At 42.7% G+C, this 19542-nt stretch overlaps 1 protein-coding gene across 1 annotated transcript in view; it reads right to left on the bottom strand.

Moving 5' to 3' along the window:
• Window positions 1-19542, bottom strand: part of ANK2 (ankyrin 2) — a 715648-nt gene that overhangs the window by 581092 nt on the left and 115014 nt on the right. The window lies entirely within an intron of this gene.

Raw genomic sequence — 19542 nt, 5'->3', positions numbered from 1 at the left:
GCTGTGACCAGAAATGTAATTCTAAAATTACAAAAAATATGATGCTCCCCTAGCAGAGAGGAGAATTCACTTGCTCTGTCCCCTAGGCTGAAGTGCAGTGGCACAATCTTGGCTCCCTGCAACCTCCCCCTCCCGGGTTCAAGTGATTGTCCTACCTCACCCTCCCAAGTAGCTGGGATTACAGGCACGTGCCACCACACTTGGCTTATTTTTTATTTTTAGTAGAGACAGGGTTTCACCATGTTGGCCAGGCTGGTCTCGAACTCCTGACTTCAGGTGATCCACCTTCCTCGGCCTCCCAAAGTGCTTGGATTACAAGCGTGAGCCACTGTGCCCAGCCAAGACACTTCTTAAGTAGAAAAATAAATATATAATTTTAGTTTTCCTTAGTTTAATAATTAGCTATTCCCTATAAAATAATCACAAAATATGCAAACCCTTGGTTTTCATTATTTTGTCTTTGTTCCTTATCTTTAAAGTGAATTGTGCCATTTTATTATATGTTAACTAAGGCTATAATATCATTATTTGATATTGTAATCAACATAATAGTATTCACATGTTTTTTATTGAAATAATTCAATCTAATAATTATATAATTACTAATATCATAATAAATTTGTCATTTAATATATAATATTTAACTCATCTATTTGCTTTGTACCAAGTGTGTGATATTTTCCCCTGAGATGACCAGGATGCTTGTGACTGTGGAATTCAGTGTGAGATTCCATGGGCACTTAATTTCCATTTGTTCTCCATTGGAAATAAGCTATATAAAGAATAAAACTGTTCAAGTCTACTACTGTTTCTACTGAAACAGAACATCTCTGACACCAGATATGTGGGTTTTTCACATCAAGAAATTTCTCAATTTTCTGCAGACACCAGCTGAGTGCCCTACAATTTAATTCAATTCTGACACTGACTACCCAGAGTTGACGCAGACACTACAGGTTAAGGACTCAATCCCACAAGATTGCCCCCGACTTCAAATAAAAATCACAAATAGTAGGTACCCAGGTTACCCACACTTTTGTCCAACTTGGCTACAATTTGGGGGTTCCCATGATTCCCTTCCTAGGTTTGATAATTTGTTATAACAGCTCACAGAACTCAGGGAAACACTTTACTTATTGTTACCAGTTTGTTATAAAGAATATTATAAAGTACACAAATGAACAGCCAGATGAAAAGGTATGTAGGTGAGGTCTCGAAGTGTCCACAGTGCAGGAGCTTCTGTCCCCATGGTGTTTGGTGTGCACCATCCTCCGAACATGTGGATACATTCACCAACTCGGAAGCTCTCTGAATCCTATTGTTAATGGTTTGTTTTTATGGAGGTTCCATTACATAGGTATGGTTGATTAAATTTGGCCATTGGAGATTGACTCAATCTTCAGCCCCCCTCCCCTCTATGGAGGTGTGGTGGATCTGAAAGTTTAAATTCTCTAATCACATGATTGGTTTCTCTGGCAAAGAGCTCCCATCCTGAAGCTATCTAGGGCAGGCCCCTGCCCCCACCAAGAGTCACCTCATTAGCATAAACTCAGGTTTGGTTGAAAGGGCCTTATGAATAGCAAATTATGCTCTTCTCACCTCATTATCTAGGAAATGACAAGGGTTTTATGAGCTCTGTGTCAGAAACTAGGGATGAATATTAATATATGTGTTTGTTTATATATCACAATATCAGAGTTAATTCTTTTATGCTCATTATTTAACTGAACACCTATCATGTTCAAGTCACTGAAAATGATACCAAAGTGCATGACCTTCAATGGGTTTATAATCTTGTTAGGGATATGCTGTTTCCACACAAATATCTGAAATACAGTTGATCAAATACATAGAAAGTAATGCAGTTAAAGTAGACAAGGAAAGTGAATTCTCGCAGGTGGTGGTGGCTTACACCTGTAATCTCAGCGCTTTGGGAGGCCGAGGTGGGCGGATCATTTGAGGTCAGGAGTTCAAGACCAGCCTGGCCAGCCAACATGGTGAAACTCCGTTTCTACGAAAAATAGTAGACTGAGACTCCATCACAAAAAATAGAATAAAATAAAAAAAGGCTGGGTGCAGTGGCTCACGCCTGTAATCCTAGCACTTTGGGAGGCCGAGGCAGGCGGATCATGAGGTCAGGAGATCGAGACCATCCTGGCTAACACGGTGAAACCCCGTCTCTACTACAAATACAAAAAATTAGCCAGGCACAGTGGCGGGCGCGTGTAGTCCCAGCTACTCGGGAAGCTGAGGCAGGGGAATGGCATGAACCCAGGAGGCGGAGCTTACAGTGAGCCGAGTTCGCGCCACTGCACTCCAGCCTAGGCGACAGAGCCAGCCTCCATCTCAAAAAAAAAAACAAAGAAGTGTCTTTTTGTATTGTTTCTTGGAATTTTGCCGACCTCTCTAGCTGAAATTAACTGGCAATTTAAAAATAGCACTGTTCGGGTACCTACCAACACCCCCCATACATTGATCTTTTGCCACTATTTCTTACATTATGAGCTAAGTGAAGTGTAAAATGTGGCCTCACCGACAAATTGTTCTTTCCAAAATCTATAGAGCCAACAAAGTTTTAATATTCAAAAGATTGTCACTACTCCTAAATTCTAGCAAAGACTACCATCATCACTTGTCTCCTGGACTATAGCAACAGCTTCCACTTGTCCTCCATAAAGCAAGCAGAATGTTCTCTCTCTTACTTAAAACTCTCTGAGCCTGGGCAACATGGCGAAACCCCGTCTCTACAAAAAATTTAAAAGTTAGCCTGGAGTGGTAGTACACGCCTATAGTCCCAGCTACTCAGGAGGCTGAGGTGGGAGGATCCCCTGAGCCCAGGGAGGTTGAGGCTGCAATGAGCCATAATCATGCCACTGCACTCCAGCCTGGGTAACAGAGTGATACCCTGTCTCAAACAAACAAACAACACTCTCTAGTCATTTTCCATCTCATTTAACTCCTCGTCATGGCCTGTAACACCCGTTAATAAAATTAGATAGATGCTTCTCAAGTAGCTTCCTTCTCCAGTAAATAACATACTGAACATTTCTCTCATTGGCTGAGTTAGTGTTCATTAGGTAATTAACATTTGTTTTCTGAAATTCATTTGTTTCCTTAGGAAAGACTATAAAAAAATGAGCTATTCAATTAAAGGATGCGATCTTATTTCTTTTCTTTTTTTTTTTTTTGAAACAGAGTCTCGCTCTATCACCCAGGCTGGAGTGCTGTGGCCGGATCTCGGCTCACTGCAAGCTCTGCCTCCCGGGTTTACGCCATTCTCCTGCCTCAGCCTCCCGAGTAGCTGGGACTACAGGCGACCGCCACCTCGCCCGGCTAGTTTTTTTGTATTTTTTAGTAGAGACGGGGTTTCACCGTGTTAGCCAGGATGGTCTCAATCTCCTGACCTCGTGATCCACCCATCTCGGCCTCCCAAAGTGCTGGGATTACAGGCTTGAGCCACCGCGCCCGGCGCGATCTTATTTCAAAGTAATAGTGTTTAGGAAAAACATACAACTGCCTGCCCAAAGACTACAGCTCCCAAGCTCCCTTGAAACTCAGCGTGGCCTTCTGAGCAGAATTTCTCCTCTCTTGCTTCAAAGAACATTGCTTGCCCTAAACTTCTTTTGTTTCCTTTATGCAAGCTAGAACACAGATTTGCCTGTGACCTCACTTCAACCACACGGCTTTAACAGGGAATGGCAGAGCAAATGAATGGAAAAAAACTGGGCCACTAAATTACCACAGAAAGCAGAGTTGACCTTCTAACCTGGCCCACTCACTCATACTGCATTCTTGTCTGCATTGAGGGCTGTTTCTTTTAAGGGAAATCTGGCTGGGTGCAGTGGCTCATGCCTGTAATCCTAACACTTTGGGAGGCCAAGATGGGAAGACAGCTTGAGCTCAGGAGTTTGAGACCAGCCTAGGCAACATGGCAAGACCCTGCTTCTAGGAATAATAGAAAAACTAGCTGGGCATGGTGGTGCACACCTGTGGTCCCAGCTACTCAGGAGGCTGAGTCAGGAGAATGGGTTGAGCCTGGGAGGTCGAGGCTGCAGTGAGCCATGATCACGCCACTGTACTCCAGCCTTGGTGGCAGAGTGAGACCGTCTCAAAAACAAACAAACAAATAAATAAATAAATAAAATCTAATTTGGTAAAGCAAAAATAGTATAGAAAGTTGAAAATGATTCAATGATTACTATTCATTAGTGTTCTGTCTTTTAAGAATTGCTTGTCCACATTGATTTTTATTTTTACTAAATACTTAACATTTTTCTTGTCTATTCTGTTGAGCTTCATTGTTTGCCTTTCAATTCTGCTTTTGGGAAACATGTTGAAGTGTTTTATTGTCATCATTTGTAATTTTTCCATTGAAAGTTTCCATAATGATCAGATTTTTTTTTTTTTTCTTAAGACAGAGACAGGCTGGAGTGCAGTGGTGGGATCTCAGCTCACCACAGTCTCCGCCTCCCAGGTTCAAGCGATTCTCCTGCCTCAGCCTCCCAAGTAGCTGGGACTACAGGTGCACACCAGCATACCCAGCTAATTTTTGTATTTTTAGTAGAGACAGGGTTTCACTATGTCGGCCAGGCTGGTCTCAAACTCCTGACCTCATGATCCACGCACCTCAGCCTCTCACAGTGCTGAGATTACAGGTGTGAGCCATCATGCCCAGCCAATGACCAGATTTTAAACTCTAAATACCATTCCTCACTAAAAAGAACCAGGGCTCTTTGGGGAAAAGGCTGATTTTAAATCTGAGGCAGAGGATGTATAAGATGAGCTTAGCACATTGTCGTATATCAGAAAGCAAGGAAATTACTGAAGAGAAGTGGGCTCGTGTTAAAGGACAGGAGTCAACGTGGAGAGGCCCCCAAAGACCAACTTCATCAAAGCATCTTTTCTAGTTCCTGTGGTTATGTAAAAAGTAATGCCAAACTTAGCTTAAGACATTTATTTTTCTCACAAATCTGTAGTCTGGGAAGGGTTCGGGGGTTAGCTGGCTTCTACTCCACTTAGCATCATTTGTGCACCTCAGAAGCTGGAGACTGAAACCTTCTGAGGGTTCATTCACTCACATGTCTGGTGCCTGAACCCGAACATTGAGGCATGGAATAATTAGGGCTCCTTAATCATTTCTGTGTACCTCTTATGTTGTTTTTCCTTATGGTCTTTTAACATGGTGGCTTCAGGGTGGTTGGATTTCACTAAAAGCATGTGCCCCAAGAGAGTGCCAGGCAGAAGCAATGGAGATGTGTCAATATCACATTATAGGAAGACCATGTGAGACTGAATATATTTGTGTATCCTTCTTTGGTAAATGCAATCTATCACAGCATCATAAATAATACTATAATTGATTGACACACTTGAATATATAAAAGCCGAATGATACTCAACCCAGAATGAAAAGACCTATTTGCCCCCTCATTGAGGTAATCATTATACCAATTCCTTATGTAAAAATTAGTCAAGAGAGAGTTAAGTATGAATTCTTTCTTTTCCAAATGGAACTCTGTTTTGGAGTAACACATAGCTCTTTCTCTCTTTCTTTCTCTCTCTTTCTCTCTCTCTCTCTTTCTTTTTTTGAGACGGAGTCTCACTCTGTTGCCCAGGCTGGAGTGCAGGGGTGCGATCTCGGCTCACTGCCACCTCCCCCTCCCGAGTTCATGCCATTCTCCTGCCTCAGCCTCCCGAGTAGCTGGGACTACAGGCGCCCACCACTACACCTGGCTAATTTTTTTTAATTTTTAGTAGAGACGGAGTTTTCACCGTGTTAGCCAGGATGGTCTCGATCTCCTGACCTCATGATCCACTCACCTCGGCCTCCCAAAGTGCTGGGATTACAGGCGTGAGCTACCGCGCCCGACCGGAATAACACATAGCTCTAATTAATAAGGGGAACGCTATTAGAAGAATCTTAGTTAATGAAAACAAAAACACTAACAATTGGAAAAATCACCATTTTGCAACTTGTAATGGAGTAACTGGTTCAGACAAGAGTCAGCAATGGGTGCCAAAAGCACTGAGTGTAAGGTTGATAAAGGCACTGGATACTAATCTGCTGCTGAGTTCTTAACACACAGAATATTTACTTGTCTCAAGGGGGCATAACTTTATAATAGAGAGATCTGGTAATTTTCCCATGTACCATTAATCTAAAGATCGATCTTAGTATCATAAAAAGTAACACAGCTAAGTATTATACAACTGTTGATATGATAGGATATAATGTACACAGCATCACCCATGAAATACACTTGACAAAAATGTTTTATCTGACATCAGTAACAACTTTAGATCAAAATTTCCAGACTCCAGGAAATACAGTAGAGAGTTAACTAAAATTTAAATGAAACCAGAAGGAAACAATCATATAAATCCAGAAGGTAGAATTCTACCAGAAAATTGATCAGTCTCGTCAGCAAGAAGATGTAACAAAACAACAACAAAAAAGTGCGAAGGGGCTGGGTGCGGTGATTCATGCCTGTAATCCTAGAACTTTGGGAGGCCGAGAGGGTGGATCACTTGAGGTCAGGAGTTCGAGACCAGCCCGGCCAACATGGTGAAACCTCGTCTCTACTAAAAATACAAAAATTATCCGGGCGTGGTGGCAGGTGCCTGTAATCCCAGCTACTCAGGAGGCTGAGGCAGGAGAATTGCTTAAACCTGGGAGGTAGAGGTTGCGGTGAGCTGAGATCACGCCATTGCACTCTGGCCTGGGCGACAAAGTGAGACTACATCTAAAAAAAAATAAAAAAAAAAAAAAGGCGGGAAGGAAAGAGAACTTTTCTCAACTAACAGAGAAATATGAGCCATAGCTCACCACATATTAAGAATCATGCAGGTCTAATCCCAGCGCTTTGGGAGGCCGAGACGGGTGGATCACGAGCTCAGGAGATCAACACCATCCTGGCTAACACGGTGAAACCCCGTCTCTACTAAAAATACAAAAACTAGCCGGGCGAGGTGGCGGGCGCCTGTAGTCCCAGCTACTCGGGAGGCTGAGGCAGGAGAATGGCGTAAACCCGGGAGGCGGAGCTTGCAGTGAGCTGAGATCTGGCCACTGCACTCCAGTCCGGGCGACAGAGCGAGACTCCACCTCAAAAAAAAAAAAAAAAAAAAAAAAAAGAATCATGCAGGTCATTGACTGGATCCTGATTTGAGCAACTTGGCTGGAAAACACACTGGGGCCAACAGAGGAAATCTGGATGTATACTGAGTATCAGAAGATAGCAGATAATTATTTAATTTTGTAGACATGATCATGATAAAAATATTGTGCTTAGTTAAGAAAAACATCCTTGCCGGGCGCGGTGGCTCAAGCCTGTAATCCCAGCACTTTGGGAGGCTGAGATGGGTGGATCACAAGGTCGGGAGATCGAGACCATTCTGGCTAACAGGGTGAAACCCCGTCTCTACTAAAAAATACAAAAAAACTAGCCGGGCGAGGTGGCGGGCGCCTGTAGTCCCAGCTACTGGGGAGGCTGAGGCAGGAGAATGGCGTAAAACCCAGGAGGCGGAGCTTGCAGTGAGCTGAGATCCCGCCACTGCACTCCAGCCTGGGTGACAGAGCGAGACTCCGTCTCAAAAAAAAAAAAGAAAGAAAAAGAAAAAAGAAAAACATCCTTATTTGGCCAGGCACAGTGGCTCACGCCTGTAATCCTAGCATTTTGGGAGGCCAAGGCAGATGGATCAACTGAGGTCAGGAGTTCAAGATCAGCCTGGCCAACATGATGAAACCCCACCTCTACTGAAAAAAAAAATATATATATATATATATACACACACACACACACACAATATATATATGCAAAAAAACAAAATATCTTTATTTTAGAGATATTAAAGAACATAATGGTAAAGCAACATTATAATTTACCTCCAAATGCTTTAAAAAGTAAATATAACAACATATTAGCAACTGGCAAACCTAGATAAGGAATATACAGGTATTTGTTGTACTATTTCTCTATTTATTTTAATATTTGAAATGTTGTGCAGTAAAATGTAATAAAACAGAACAGTTCTCCCCAAATGCAGGGATTTTCTAGGTACTCAATTCTAATTTTTCTAAATTTTGTGTTTTTTTTTTTTTTTTTTTAATGGCGTCTCACTCTGTCACCAGGCTGGAGTGCAGTGGCGCGATCATGGCTCACTGCAGCCTTGACTTTCCCAGGCTCAGGTGATCCTCCCACCTCAGTTGTTGTACTTTTAGTAGAGATGGGGTTTCACCATGTTGCCCAGACTGGTCTCCAACTCCTGGGCTCATGCTATCTGTCCGCCTTGGCCTCCTAAAGTCCTTGGATTACAGGTGTGAGCCACTGGGCCTGGCCTGGTTTTCTTTCTTTCTTTCTTTTTTTTTTTTTTTTTGAGACGGAGTCTCACTCTGTCGCGGGGGCTGGAGTGCAGTGGCCGGATCTCAGCTCACTGCAAGCTCCGCCTCCCGGGTTCACACCATTCTCCTGCCTCAGCCTCCCCAGTAGCTGGGACTACAGTCGCCCGCCACCTCGCCCGGCTAGTTTTTTTGTATTTTTTAGTAGAGACGGGGTTTCACAGTGTTAGCCAGGATGGTCTCGATCTCCTGACCTCGTGATCCGCCTGTCTCGGCCTCCCAAAGTGCTGGGATTACAGGCTTGAGCCACCGCGCCCGGCCTTATTTATTTATTTCTAACCATTTAACATTTAATTTAAACTACCAGGAAGTTTTTTTGGAGTGTTTTGTCTTTCCCCAGTTACGAAATGAATTGTCCTAGAAAATTTATTAAATAGTTTCTCTGCGCTGGGTGCAGTGGCTCACACCTGTAATCCTAGCACTTTGGGAGGCTGAAGTGGGTGGATCACCTGAGGTCAAGAGTTCAAGAGTTCAAGACCAACCTGGCCAACATGGTGAAACACCGTATCTACTAAAAATTAAAAACTTAGCCAGGCGTGGTGGCACACGCCTGTAATCCCAGCTACTTGGGAGGCTGATGCAGGACAATCACTTGAATCCAGGGGGACGGAGGTTGCAGTGAACACCACTACACTCCATTCTGGGCAACAGAGAAAGAATTTGTCTCAATAAATAAATAAGTAAGTAAATAAATAAATAAATAGTGTGTATGCCCCCAGTTGTGATACCTCTTTTGTTTTCTATTAAGTTATTGATATATCAGAGTCTATCTCTGAAATAACTGTTCCATTGATTTGTCTGTACCAGTGTCATTTTCATTTAATCATTATAGCCTATGTAGTGATGAACCAACCTTGTCTTTTTAATTTTCAAAGTCATTATTGTCTGTTTATTTTTCTAGGTGATTTTTGGAATTTGCCCCTAGCCCCACAAAAATACCACAGGTGTTTTTGTCTTCTTGTTTTCTACTGGGTTTTCATTAAAATTGAATTGGGAAGAATTATCATCCCTACAATACTGACAACTAATACTTAATCCCATTTAGATTTTAAGAGCTGAAGTTTGTATTTCTTCTTTGTATTGTGTTGTAATTTGCTTTCTTTAAATTCTCCAACCACACTGGTTTTAGTTCTGCTCTCTGGAGTGACATAATATTTGATTACTCCTTCTTTCACATAATGGGAGAGAGTAATTATGCTCCCACTTTATTCAGTCATTTCCTATTTGACATGATTTTTGCTCTCTTCATCATCCTGCTCACCCACTTCCGGATATGATCCACTTTGTCAATATTTCCTCTTGAAATACGGAACCCAGATCTAAGGACTCAAGACTCCAAATGTGTGTGGTCTGAGAATCACAAAGAAGTGGGATGATTATTTCCCTTACTCCGGACACTCAGCTGTTATTAATGCAGTGTAGATTCGTGTCCCCATGTCTTGGCAGTACTCTTCACTATTGGCTCACACTGAACTTGCAGTCAACTAAAATCACTAGAACTTTCTCACTGACTGTTCTTAAAATAGACCTTCATTTTCTTGAACATAAGCACATGAATGCTAAATTATTTGAATATATATGGCTATACAAATCCTGATGAGATTTCATCTTTTCAATATTGGTTTACCATTTCAGCCCAATTAAAAATCCCAATTCTATTTTTCAAAGCATTAAAACTTAGTCATCTGCAAATTTAATAAACATGTCTTTTTTTGCCGGGCGCGGTGGCTCAAGCCTGTAATCCCAGCACTTTGGGAGGCCGAGACGGGCGGATCACAAGGTCAGGAGATCGAGACCATCCTGGCTAACATGGTGAAACCCCGTCTCTACTAAGAAAATACAAAAAACTAGCCGGGCGACGTGGCAGGCGCCTGTAGTCCCAGCTACTCGGGAGGCTGAGGCAGGAGAATGGCGTAAACCCGGGAGGCGGAAGTTGCAGTGAGCTGAGAGCTGGCCACTGCACTCCAGCCTGGGCGGCAGAGCCAGACTCCGTCTCAAAAAAAAAAAATAAAAATAAAAAAATAAAAAATAAAAAAATAAACATGTCTTTTTTTGGCCTCACCCACAGTCTGACAAAGAGCAAAGGGCCAAGTCCTATAACAAAGCAACCAAATGCTGTTTCTGGGGGATTGCCCAAGACCAGGTTGAAATAGTGGGTTTTCAGCATTTCTTTATTAACTAGGAGACCTATGAAAGAAAAGACCAAGGTTTCTTTGATCTCATTTGCTCTTTGTGAACCCAAACTTATTCCTACTGATTATTTCTCCCGAATCTAAGTACTCACAAACCACCTATTTTAAAATTTAGTCTAAATGTTGCTGACGACTAATGTGAAAGAAACAAAGTGTACATCAAAATCCAAATTTTACCCCCTTTCTAAAAACATGAATAAAATTCACCATCACCCAGACCTTTGCCATTCTCCAGCTCTCCTCAAAGAATAGTAACTGTTCTGTGCATTCTCATTGTTCTGCCATATTCTTCCTTACAACCTGAAACTGTGAACTCTTTATGAGACTTAAATGCACTTCTGTGATGGTATCTGCTTACATGTTGGTCTCCTCAAGCAGATTTTTAGTTCCTTAAAAACAATACGAAGTCTCATTCAGTTCAATTCAACTGACACTTAATGAGTTTCAGGTATTTTAATAGCAACACTGATAGGAGACAGGAAGGCCCCTACAAAAGAATGATAGGAACAGAGTTGCAGCACAACACAGTGTGCCTAGAGACTAGAAACAGTTCTACACTGCTTAACTAAGATGTATGGAGCAGCAGGAAATGAGGATGCAGAGGTAGTTAAAAGAGAGCTCCATCAGACAGGGCCTTGGAAGCCATGCTAATAAACACCAGCTTTATCCGATACAAGACAGTTAGAAACGGGCCACCCAAGACTCAGATTATTCCCCTGAAGACTCCTTTTGTTTTCCCAGCACACTCTTTTTTCTTTTTTTGAGATGGAGTCTCGCTCTGTCACCCAGGCTGGAGTGCAGTGGGGTAATCTCCACTCACTGCAAGCTCCGCCTCCCAGGTTCACGCCATTCTCCTGCCTCAGCCTCCTGAGTAGCTGAGACTACAGGCACCCGCTGCCACACCTGGCTAATTTTTGGAATTTTTAGTAGAGACAGAGTTTCACCGTGTTAACCAGGATGGTCTCCATCTCCTGACCTCGTGATCCGCCCGCCTCAGCCTCCCAAAGTGCTGGGATTACAGGCGTGAGCCACCACGCCTGGCCTCCCAGCACACTCTTAAACAAAGAAAATACGATTCCTCAAAAGACTAAAAATGGAACTGCCGTAAGACCCAGCAACCTCACTGCTAAGTACACATCCAGAATAAAGGAAATCAGTATATATACTTTTCCATTTTTTTCTTTTTTGAAACAAGGTCTCACTCTGTCACCTAGGCTGGAGTACAGTGGCGTCATCGTGGCTCACTGCAGCCTCAGCCTCCCTGGGCCCAAGTAAACCTCCCACCTCAGCCTCCCCAGGTAGCTGGGACTACAGACATGCGCCACCATGCCTGCCTATTTTTTTTATTTTTTGTAGAGACGGGGTCTTGCCATGTTTCCCAGGCAGGTCTCAAACTCCTGGGATCAAACAATCCTTCCTCAGCCTCCCAAAGTGCTGGGATTACAGGCATGGGCACCACACCTGGCCTGAAATCAGTACATTGAAGAGATATCTGCATTCCCATGTTTATTACAGCACTGTTCACAATAGCCAAGATTTGGAATCAACCTAAGTATTCATCAGTGGATGAATGGATAAAGAAAATGCAGTACATATACACACAGTGGAGTAGTATTCCAGCATAAGAAGAACGAAATCCTGTCATTTGCAACAACATGGATGGAACTGGAGAACATTATGTTAAGTGAAATGAACAAAAGACAAATTTCACATGTTCTCATTCATATGTGGGAGGTAAAAATTAAAACAATTAAATGGAGAGTAGAATGATCATTACCAGAGGCTAGGAAGGATAGCGTGAGGGGCGGAAATGTGGGGATGGTTAATGGGTGCAAAAATATATTTAGAGAGAATAAATAAGATCTAGTTTTGATAACACAATAGGATTACTATAATCAACAATAATTTATGGTATATGTTTAAATAACTAAAAGACAGGAATGTTGGAATGTTTCTAACACAAAGAAATGATGAATGCTTGAGGTAATGAATACCCTGGTTACTCTGATGTGATTATTACACATTGTATGCCTGTATCAAAATATCACATACACCCCATAAATATATACACCTATTTTGTACCCACAATAATTAAAAGTTTAAAAATTTAAAAATGAAGATACAAAAATCTGCATGTGGCCGGGCACAGTGGATCACACCTGTAATCCTAGCACTTTGGGAGGCTGAAGCAGGCGGATCATGAGGTCAGGACTTTGAGATCAGCCTGACCAACATGGTGAAACCCCATCTCTACTAAAAATACAAAAATTAGCTGGGAGTGGTGGCACGTGCCTATAATCCTAGCTACTCAGGAGGCAGAGGCAGGAGAATCGCTTGAACCCAGAGTTGCAGCGAGCCGAGATCGTGCCATTGCACTCCAGCCTGGGTGACAGAGCTAGACTTTGTCTCAAAAAAAAAAAAAAGAAATTCTGCATGCCTATCTACTTTGTCACAGTCCCTACACCCTTGTTGTTTTACACCACCCCTGGAACATTGGCTCCTGAAGAAATGAACCCTTGTCTAGCTTATTTATGACAGTGCCTAGACAGGTGCCTGGTGCATAGCGAGCACCAAAAACGATCTGTTGACTGACTTGCTGGCCTGGCCCATTTTGGTTCATGTTACCTGGTACATAGGTAGGCAACCCATAACAACTGCCGCAAACACCTTCTGATTTCCTCTCACTTCATAAAAATGTATGAAGCTTAGTTGTAAATTTTCATTTTTTTAAAGAATTTCCCATTTCTCTGGCACCTGCTTGTCTTTCAATATCCTCATGCTGCAATTATACGTGTCTTTCATTTGAATTTTTGAGGACTAATTTTCCTACAAACAGTGTTCTGACTCAGCCCAGCCCTCCTTTCCATGGCTACTTCGCATTCAGGGATGATCTGGTCACACCCTTCCTCAGTGCTAGTCACTTGTACATCTCCAACCTATTCTTCCTAGGTGTTCAGAATAAAGTTCTGATTAACCGTTCTGATTGGTTCTTCACCATTCTGTGAGGCTAAATTGGCAGCAAAGTTAGTTGAGTCTCATCAAATGCTTTGTTTTCAGCAGAACAAGACTACCAGAAACTACATCTACCAATTTTTGTGTCCAGGTTGCTGTTTTTTTTTTTTTTTTTTGAGAAGGGGTCACAATTCACCAGCCAGGCTAGAGTGCCATGGCACAATCATGGCTCACGACAGCCTTGAACTTCTGGGCTCAAGCAATCCTCCTGCCTCGGCCTCCAGAGTATCTAGTATTATAGGTGTGTGTGCCACCATGCCTGGCTAGTTTTTTTGTTTGTTGTTTTCGTAGAGACAGGGTCATGCTGTGTTGCCCAGGTGAGTCTTGAACTCCTGGCCTCAAGCAATCTCCTGCCTCACATGTTCCAATTTATATTTGCATTTATATTTGGAAAATATCATCCATGTCCTCTATATCGGTCTTGAATTCTTGGCTTCAAGCAATCCTCCCACCTCACATGTTACAGTTTATATTTAGAAAATATCATCCATGTCCTCGATATCTTCTGGCATTCTATAACAAGCTCCCTCAATGAGTTACATTGTGTTTTGCTCTCTTGTTATCTATATGCAAATGCTCATCACTCTCGATTTCCTCAATTCTTGTCGAAGGAGGTAGCATCTTGAAATGCAGTGCTAATGCCACCATAGCCCTGTCCCTTCATACACTTATACATATGCCCATAAATAGAAAATCAAACAACCATCCCATCAGAGCTGCTTCTCTTGAACAAAGTATTGTTTTAAAAACTGTGAGATTGGTCATACGTCAATGATTATAAAAGCTACAATGTATATAAGGGGCTTCATTATGCTATTCTCTCTATTATACTCTTTGGCTATAAGGGGCTTCATTATACTATTCTCTCTCTATTATACCACTTGGAAATTTCAATATTAAAAATATTTTTAACTCTTTGCAAAATTATCATTTTATTTATTTATTCAACAAACTTCCACTGATGAAACATGCTAAACAATACAGAGATGATTAAGACATAGTCTCTATATAGGGTTACCAAATAAAATACAAGAGGTCTGCCTTGTTGAATTTGAATTTAGATAAACAATAGTATATTTTTTAGTATAAGTATGTTCGGCAAGTAGAAATTCTGAAATCAGTTTCACAGGGTTGAGATCAAGAGGTCGACAGGACTGTGCTCCCTCCAGAAGCTCTAGAGGGAGAATCTGCTCCTTGCCTCTTCCAGTTTCTGGTGGCAGCCAACATTCTTTGACTTGTGCCTGCATCCATTACTCCAGTCTTCAAGGCCTCCATTTTCAAATCTCGATCTACTCCTCCTTCCCCTAGCCTTCTCTTCTGTGCTTGTGTCAAACTGCCCTTCTGCCTGCCTCCTATAAAGACACTTGCCTATTGCTATAAAGTAGGCTTTTAGGGCCCACCTGGATAATCCAGTATAATCTTGCCATATCAAGATCTTTTTGTTTGTTTGTTTTTGTTTTTGAGGCAGAGTTTCACTCTCGTTGCCCAGGCTGGAGTGCAATGGCACGATCTCGGCTCACCGCAACCTCCGCCTCCCAGGTTCAAGCAATTCTCCTGCCTCAGCCTCCCCAGTAGCTGGGATTATAGGCATGTGCCACCAGGCCCAGCTAATTTTGTATTTTTAGTAGAGACGGGGTTTCTCCTTGTTGGTCAGGCTGGTCTCAAACTCCCGACCTCAGGGGATCCACCCGCCTCGGCCTCCCAAAGTGCTGGGATTACAGGCGTGAGCCACTGTGCCCGGCCTCAAGATCCTTAATCACATTTGCGAAGACCCTTTTCCAAGTAAGGTGACATTTAAGGGTTCCTGGAATTAGGACCTGGTACCTTTGAGAACCATTATTCAGGCTACTATAGATGCTATATAACTACTACTACATATCTACTACTATGATAGATATTCTCCAGGGAATACTGGAGCAACTTGAAAGGAGATCAAAGAAGAGGCAGATGTCAAGACAGGCTTCCTAAATCAGTGGTGTCAGAGAATATAAATCACTAAAGCAGCAGTTATAACAATAGCCAGTAATCAGACTAATCAGAACAGACAGGCTACAAATAACCACTGCAGCCTACCTGTGAGTATCAGTTCAACATTAGTCTTGATAACAGATGTAATGTTGGACGCTTGCTAGACATATAGGGTTACCAAATAAAATACAAGATAATAAATAAGAAGTAGCAACTGAGTGACAAAAATCATTTGCACACAATTCCTAACATATCACCTGAGGAGGAATCATGGGCAGGAAGATTGTCCCACATAGTTTGAGGCATATCATTTTAGTTTTTGTTTTTAATTCCTATGCTGTCTACATTGCTCTTCAAAAAAAGCCTACATTGCCTGTCATTTCAATTATTTTTTTCAACTCAATTTGCTCAAAATCTCTACTCAATTATTTACTTAATAATTTTAATTTTTTTCATAAAAGTAAGTTGCTTTGTGCAAAAAAAAGCATAGCAATGTAAGGTTATATAAAGTAATAATTCTCTTCTCCTCCACCTAATCCTGGAGATAAGCACATCAACAGATACATCAAGGGCTTTATCTGTGAATATGTACATTTGCATATATAAAATATAAATACATATATTGAAATCAGTGGGAAGGAGCAAGCATTATGCTGCTGGTGGAAATGAGAAAACAGTGCACCCTCAGCCCATTATGCTCCCAAGAAGCAGCAAGCTGCATGCTCCTTCCTTTTGTACTTTTTGGATCCAATTCCACAGGAAATATCTCTAATTCATAAATCCTTAATTCCACAGTGGCATCCTAAAAGAGGATTGGCAAGAAGAGCAGCAATTCAAATATGAACAACAGCTTCCTCCAATCTGCCTCTAAACTTTTCACCCTGAAAGCTTCCTCGGTTGTCACACAAACACCTCAAATCTAAACCACCTAAAATTGAACTTGTCATCTTCCTCAAGAAACCTGCCACTCCTCGTGTTTCTCCATCTCACCTAGTGGCCCAAGCTGGAAACCAGGAAGTGACCCTTTTCCCCTACATCCTGTAACAACAAAAGTCACCAGATCCTGGAAAATATCACACAAATTTATACATTTTTCTAATTACTGAATTATTGCAAAAAAAAATCATGAATGGTCTCCCAGACCTTCACCTCACCCTCCCCTTAATCATACTCTGACACGGTGAAACCTCGTCTCTACTAAAAAAATACAAAAACTAGGCCGGGCGCGGTGGCTCAAGCCTGTAATCCCAGCACTTTGGGAGGCCGAGACGGGCGGATCACGAGGTCAGGAGTTTGAGACCACCCTGGCTAACACGGTGAAACCCCGTCTCTACTAAAAAAATACAAAAAACTAGCCGGGCGAGGTGGCGGGCGCCTGTAGTCCCAGCTACTCGGGAGGCTGAGGCAGGAGAATGGCGTAAACCCGGGAGGCGGAGCTTGCAGTGAGCTGAGATCCGGCCACTGCACTCCAGCCCGGGCGACAGAGCAAGACTCCGTCTCAAAAAAAAAAAAAAAAAAATACAAAAACTAGCCGGGCGCGGTGGCTCACGCCTGTAATCCCAGCACTTTGGGAGGCCGAGGCAGGCGGATCACGAGGTCAGGAGATCGAGACCATCCTGGCTAACACGGTGAAACTTCTTTCTACTAAAAGTACTAAAAATTAGCCGGGCTTTGTAGTCTCAGCTACTCGGGAGGCTGAGGCAGGAGAATGTACTGCAGCTAGAGTTATCGTTCCAGGACATAAATTTCATTATGATACATCTTTCTTCAAGCACTTTAATGGATCTTCATTGCTCTCAAAATAGAGTGCTGCAGAGCATTTATAACATCCTAGTTGAGAGCGCTCCCGCTATCTCCCTGCTTCATCTCTCACCCTCACAATCTTTTCTCAAACCACACTCATCTTTTTGTATTTTCCTAAGTTGGCATTCTTACCCATGCTAGAACTCTCTATGTACTGTTTTTTCCAAGAAAGACTTTTCTTTTTCTTTACTTAGCTGACTCCCATTCAATTCATAGGTTTTAACTTAGTTATCAGCTACTCCAGGAAGCCTTGCCCTAATCCCCTTAGCCTAAGTTAGGGGTCTCTTTTTCTGTAACCACAGCATCCTGTGCCTTCTCTGTCATTTATTAACACTTAGCAATTATAATTGCCTGTTCACTTGTCTCCCACCACCACTAGACCACAGGATCAGTTCACCTTTGTATTATCAGGACCAAGCACAGTAATAAGGCCGTGGTAGGATCTCAATAAATAGTTGTTAAGTAAGTAGAAAGAGTCATGCAGATCCTCAGGAGCAAGGTACTACGTATACACTTATCTTCAGGAAGGCAGTTCAGTGCATGGCTTCACTATAATGAACAAAATGATAGCATGATTTTTACAGCGTTTTGTTGACTATTGAGGAATAATTTGCATTTAAGACACATAAATCCCACACACAAAAAATAAGCACATTCTCCCCGCCTCTACAGGAAGGAAATCAGACTATGATTCAGTTGCCAATGTTTGCCCTACTCATTCTGAATTCACACAGAAGGCAGAAGCAGTAATGTCACTACAGAGTTAACTGACTACCTTGGTGTCCTACATAATTCTGTCATTACCATAGTGTGATGAATAGTTTCTCAGCTTTGCAGGTTCAGAAGCTCAATTTTATCACTTCATTTGAAAATGAGGCCGGGCGCGGTGGCTCAAGCCTGAAATCCCAGCACTTTGGGAGGCCGAGACGGGCGGATCACGAGGTCAGGAGATCGAGACCATCCTGGCTGACACGGTGAAACCTCGTCTCTACTAAAAAAATACAAAAACTAGCCGGGCGAGGTGGCGGGCGCCTGTAGTCCCAGCTACTCGGGAGGCTGAGGCAGGAGAATGGCGTAAATCCGGGAGGCGGAGCTTGCAGTGAGCTGAGATCCGGCCACTGCACTCCAGCCTGGGCGACAGAGCGAGACTCCTCCTCAAAAAAAAAAAAAAGAAAGAAAATGAAAAGCCGGCTGGGCGCGGTGGCTCCCGTATGTGATCCCAGCACTTTGGAATGCCGGGGTGGGTGGATTTCCTGAGGTCAGGAGTGCGAGACCAGCCTGGCCAACATGGTGAAACCCCGTCTCTACTAAAAATACAAGGCAGGGCGCGGTGGCTCACGCCTGTAATCCCAGCACTTTGGGAGGCCGAGGCAGGCGGATCACGAGGTCAGGAGATCGAGACCATCCTGGCTAACACGGTGAAACTTCTTTCTACTAAAAGTACTAAAAATTAGCCGGGCTTTGTAGTCTCAGCTACTCGGGAGGCTGAGGCAGGAGAATGACGTCAACCTGGGAGGCGGAGCTTGCAGTGAGCCAAGAAATCGCGCCACTGCTCTCTAGCCTGGGCTACAGAACGAGACTCCATCTCAAAAAACAAAAAACTAGCTGGCTGTGTTGGTGGGCGCCTGTAATCCCAGCTACTCGGGAGGCTGAGGCAGGAGAAAGGCTTGAACCCAGGATGCGGAGGTTGCAGTGAGCCGAGATTGCGCCATTGCACTCCAGCCTGGGGAAGAAGAGCGAAACTCCATCTCAAAAAAAGAAAGGGGAGGTGAGGGGACGGGAGGGGAGGGGAGGGGAGCACTGAGGCTGACTTTCTCAAAAGGGGTTCTTCATTTGAACACAGAGCACAAAAAATTGAGTGACTATTTATCAATTCTCCCAACGATAGCAAATAATTGGTACCATTCTAGATGCAGAGAGAAGTTAATTCATTACATGCAATGAATACCTTACAGCTATGAGGACTTATTTCACTCCCAGAACTCCAGAGGGCCTGAATCATATGAAGTAAATTCCTGTGAGATATAAATATATCATACACACACACACACGCTAGATCTGTACTATATCTCACTACACTAGTATATATACTATGCACATATACTAATTTGTAAAAGAAAATGCATGTCGGCAAAACTAGAATACAGTAACATTGCTAATCATAATGTGGGT

The sequence above is a fragment of the Trachypithecus francoisi genome, unplaced genomic scaffold, assembly GCF_009764315.1.
Source record: "Trachypithecus francoisi isolate TF-2019V2 unplaced genomic scaffold, Tfra_2.0 Lachesis_group1, whole genome shotgun sequence".
Taxonomy (NCBI): domain Eukaryota; kingdom Metazoa; phylum Chordata; class Mammalia; order Primates; family Cercopithecidae; genus Trachypithecus; species Trachypithecus francoisi.
The sequence above is the reverse complement of the archived record's forward strand: the minus strand, read 5'-3'. Positions and strand labels throughout refer to the sequence as shown.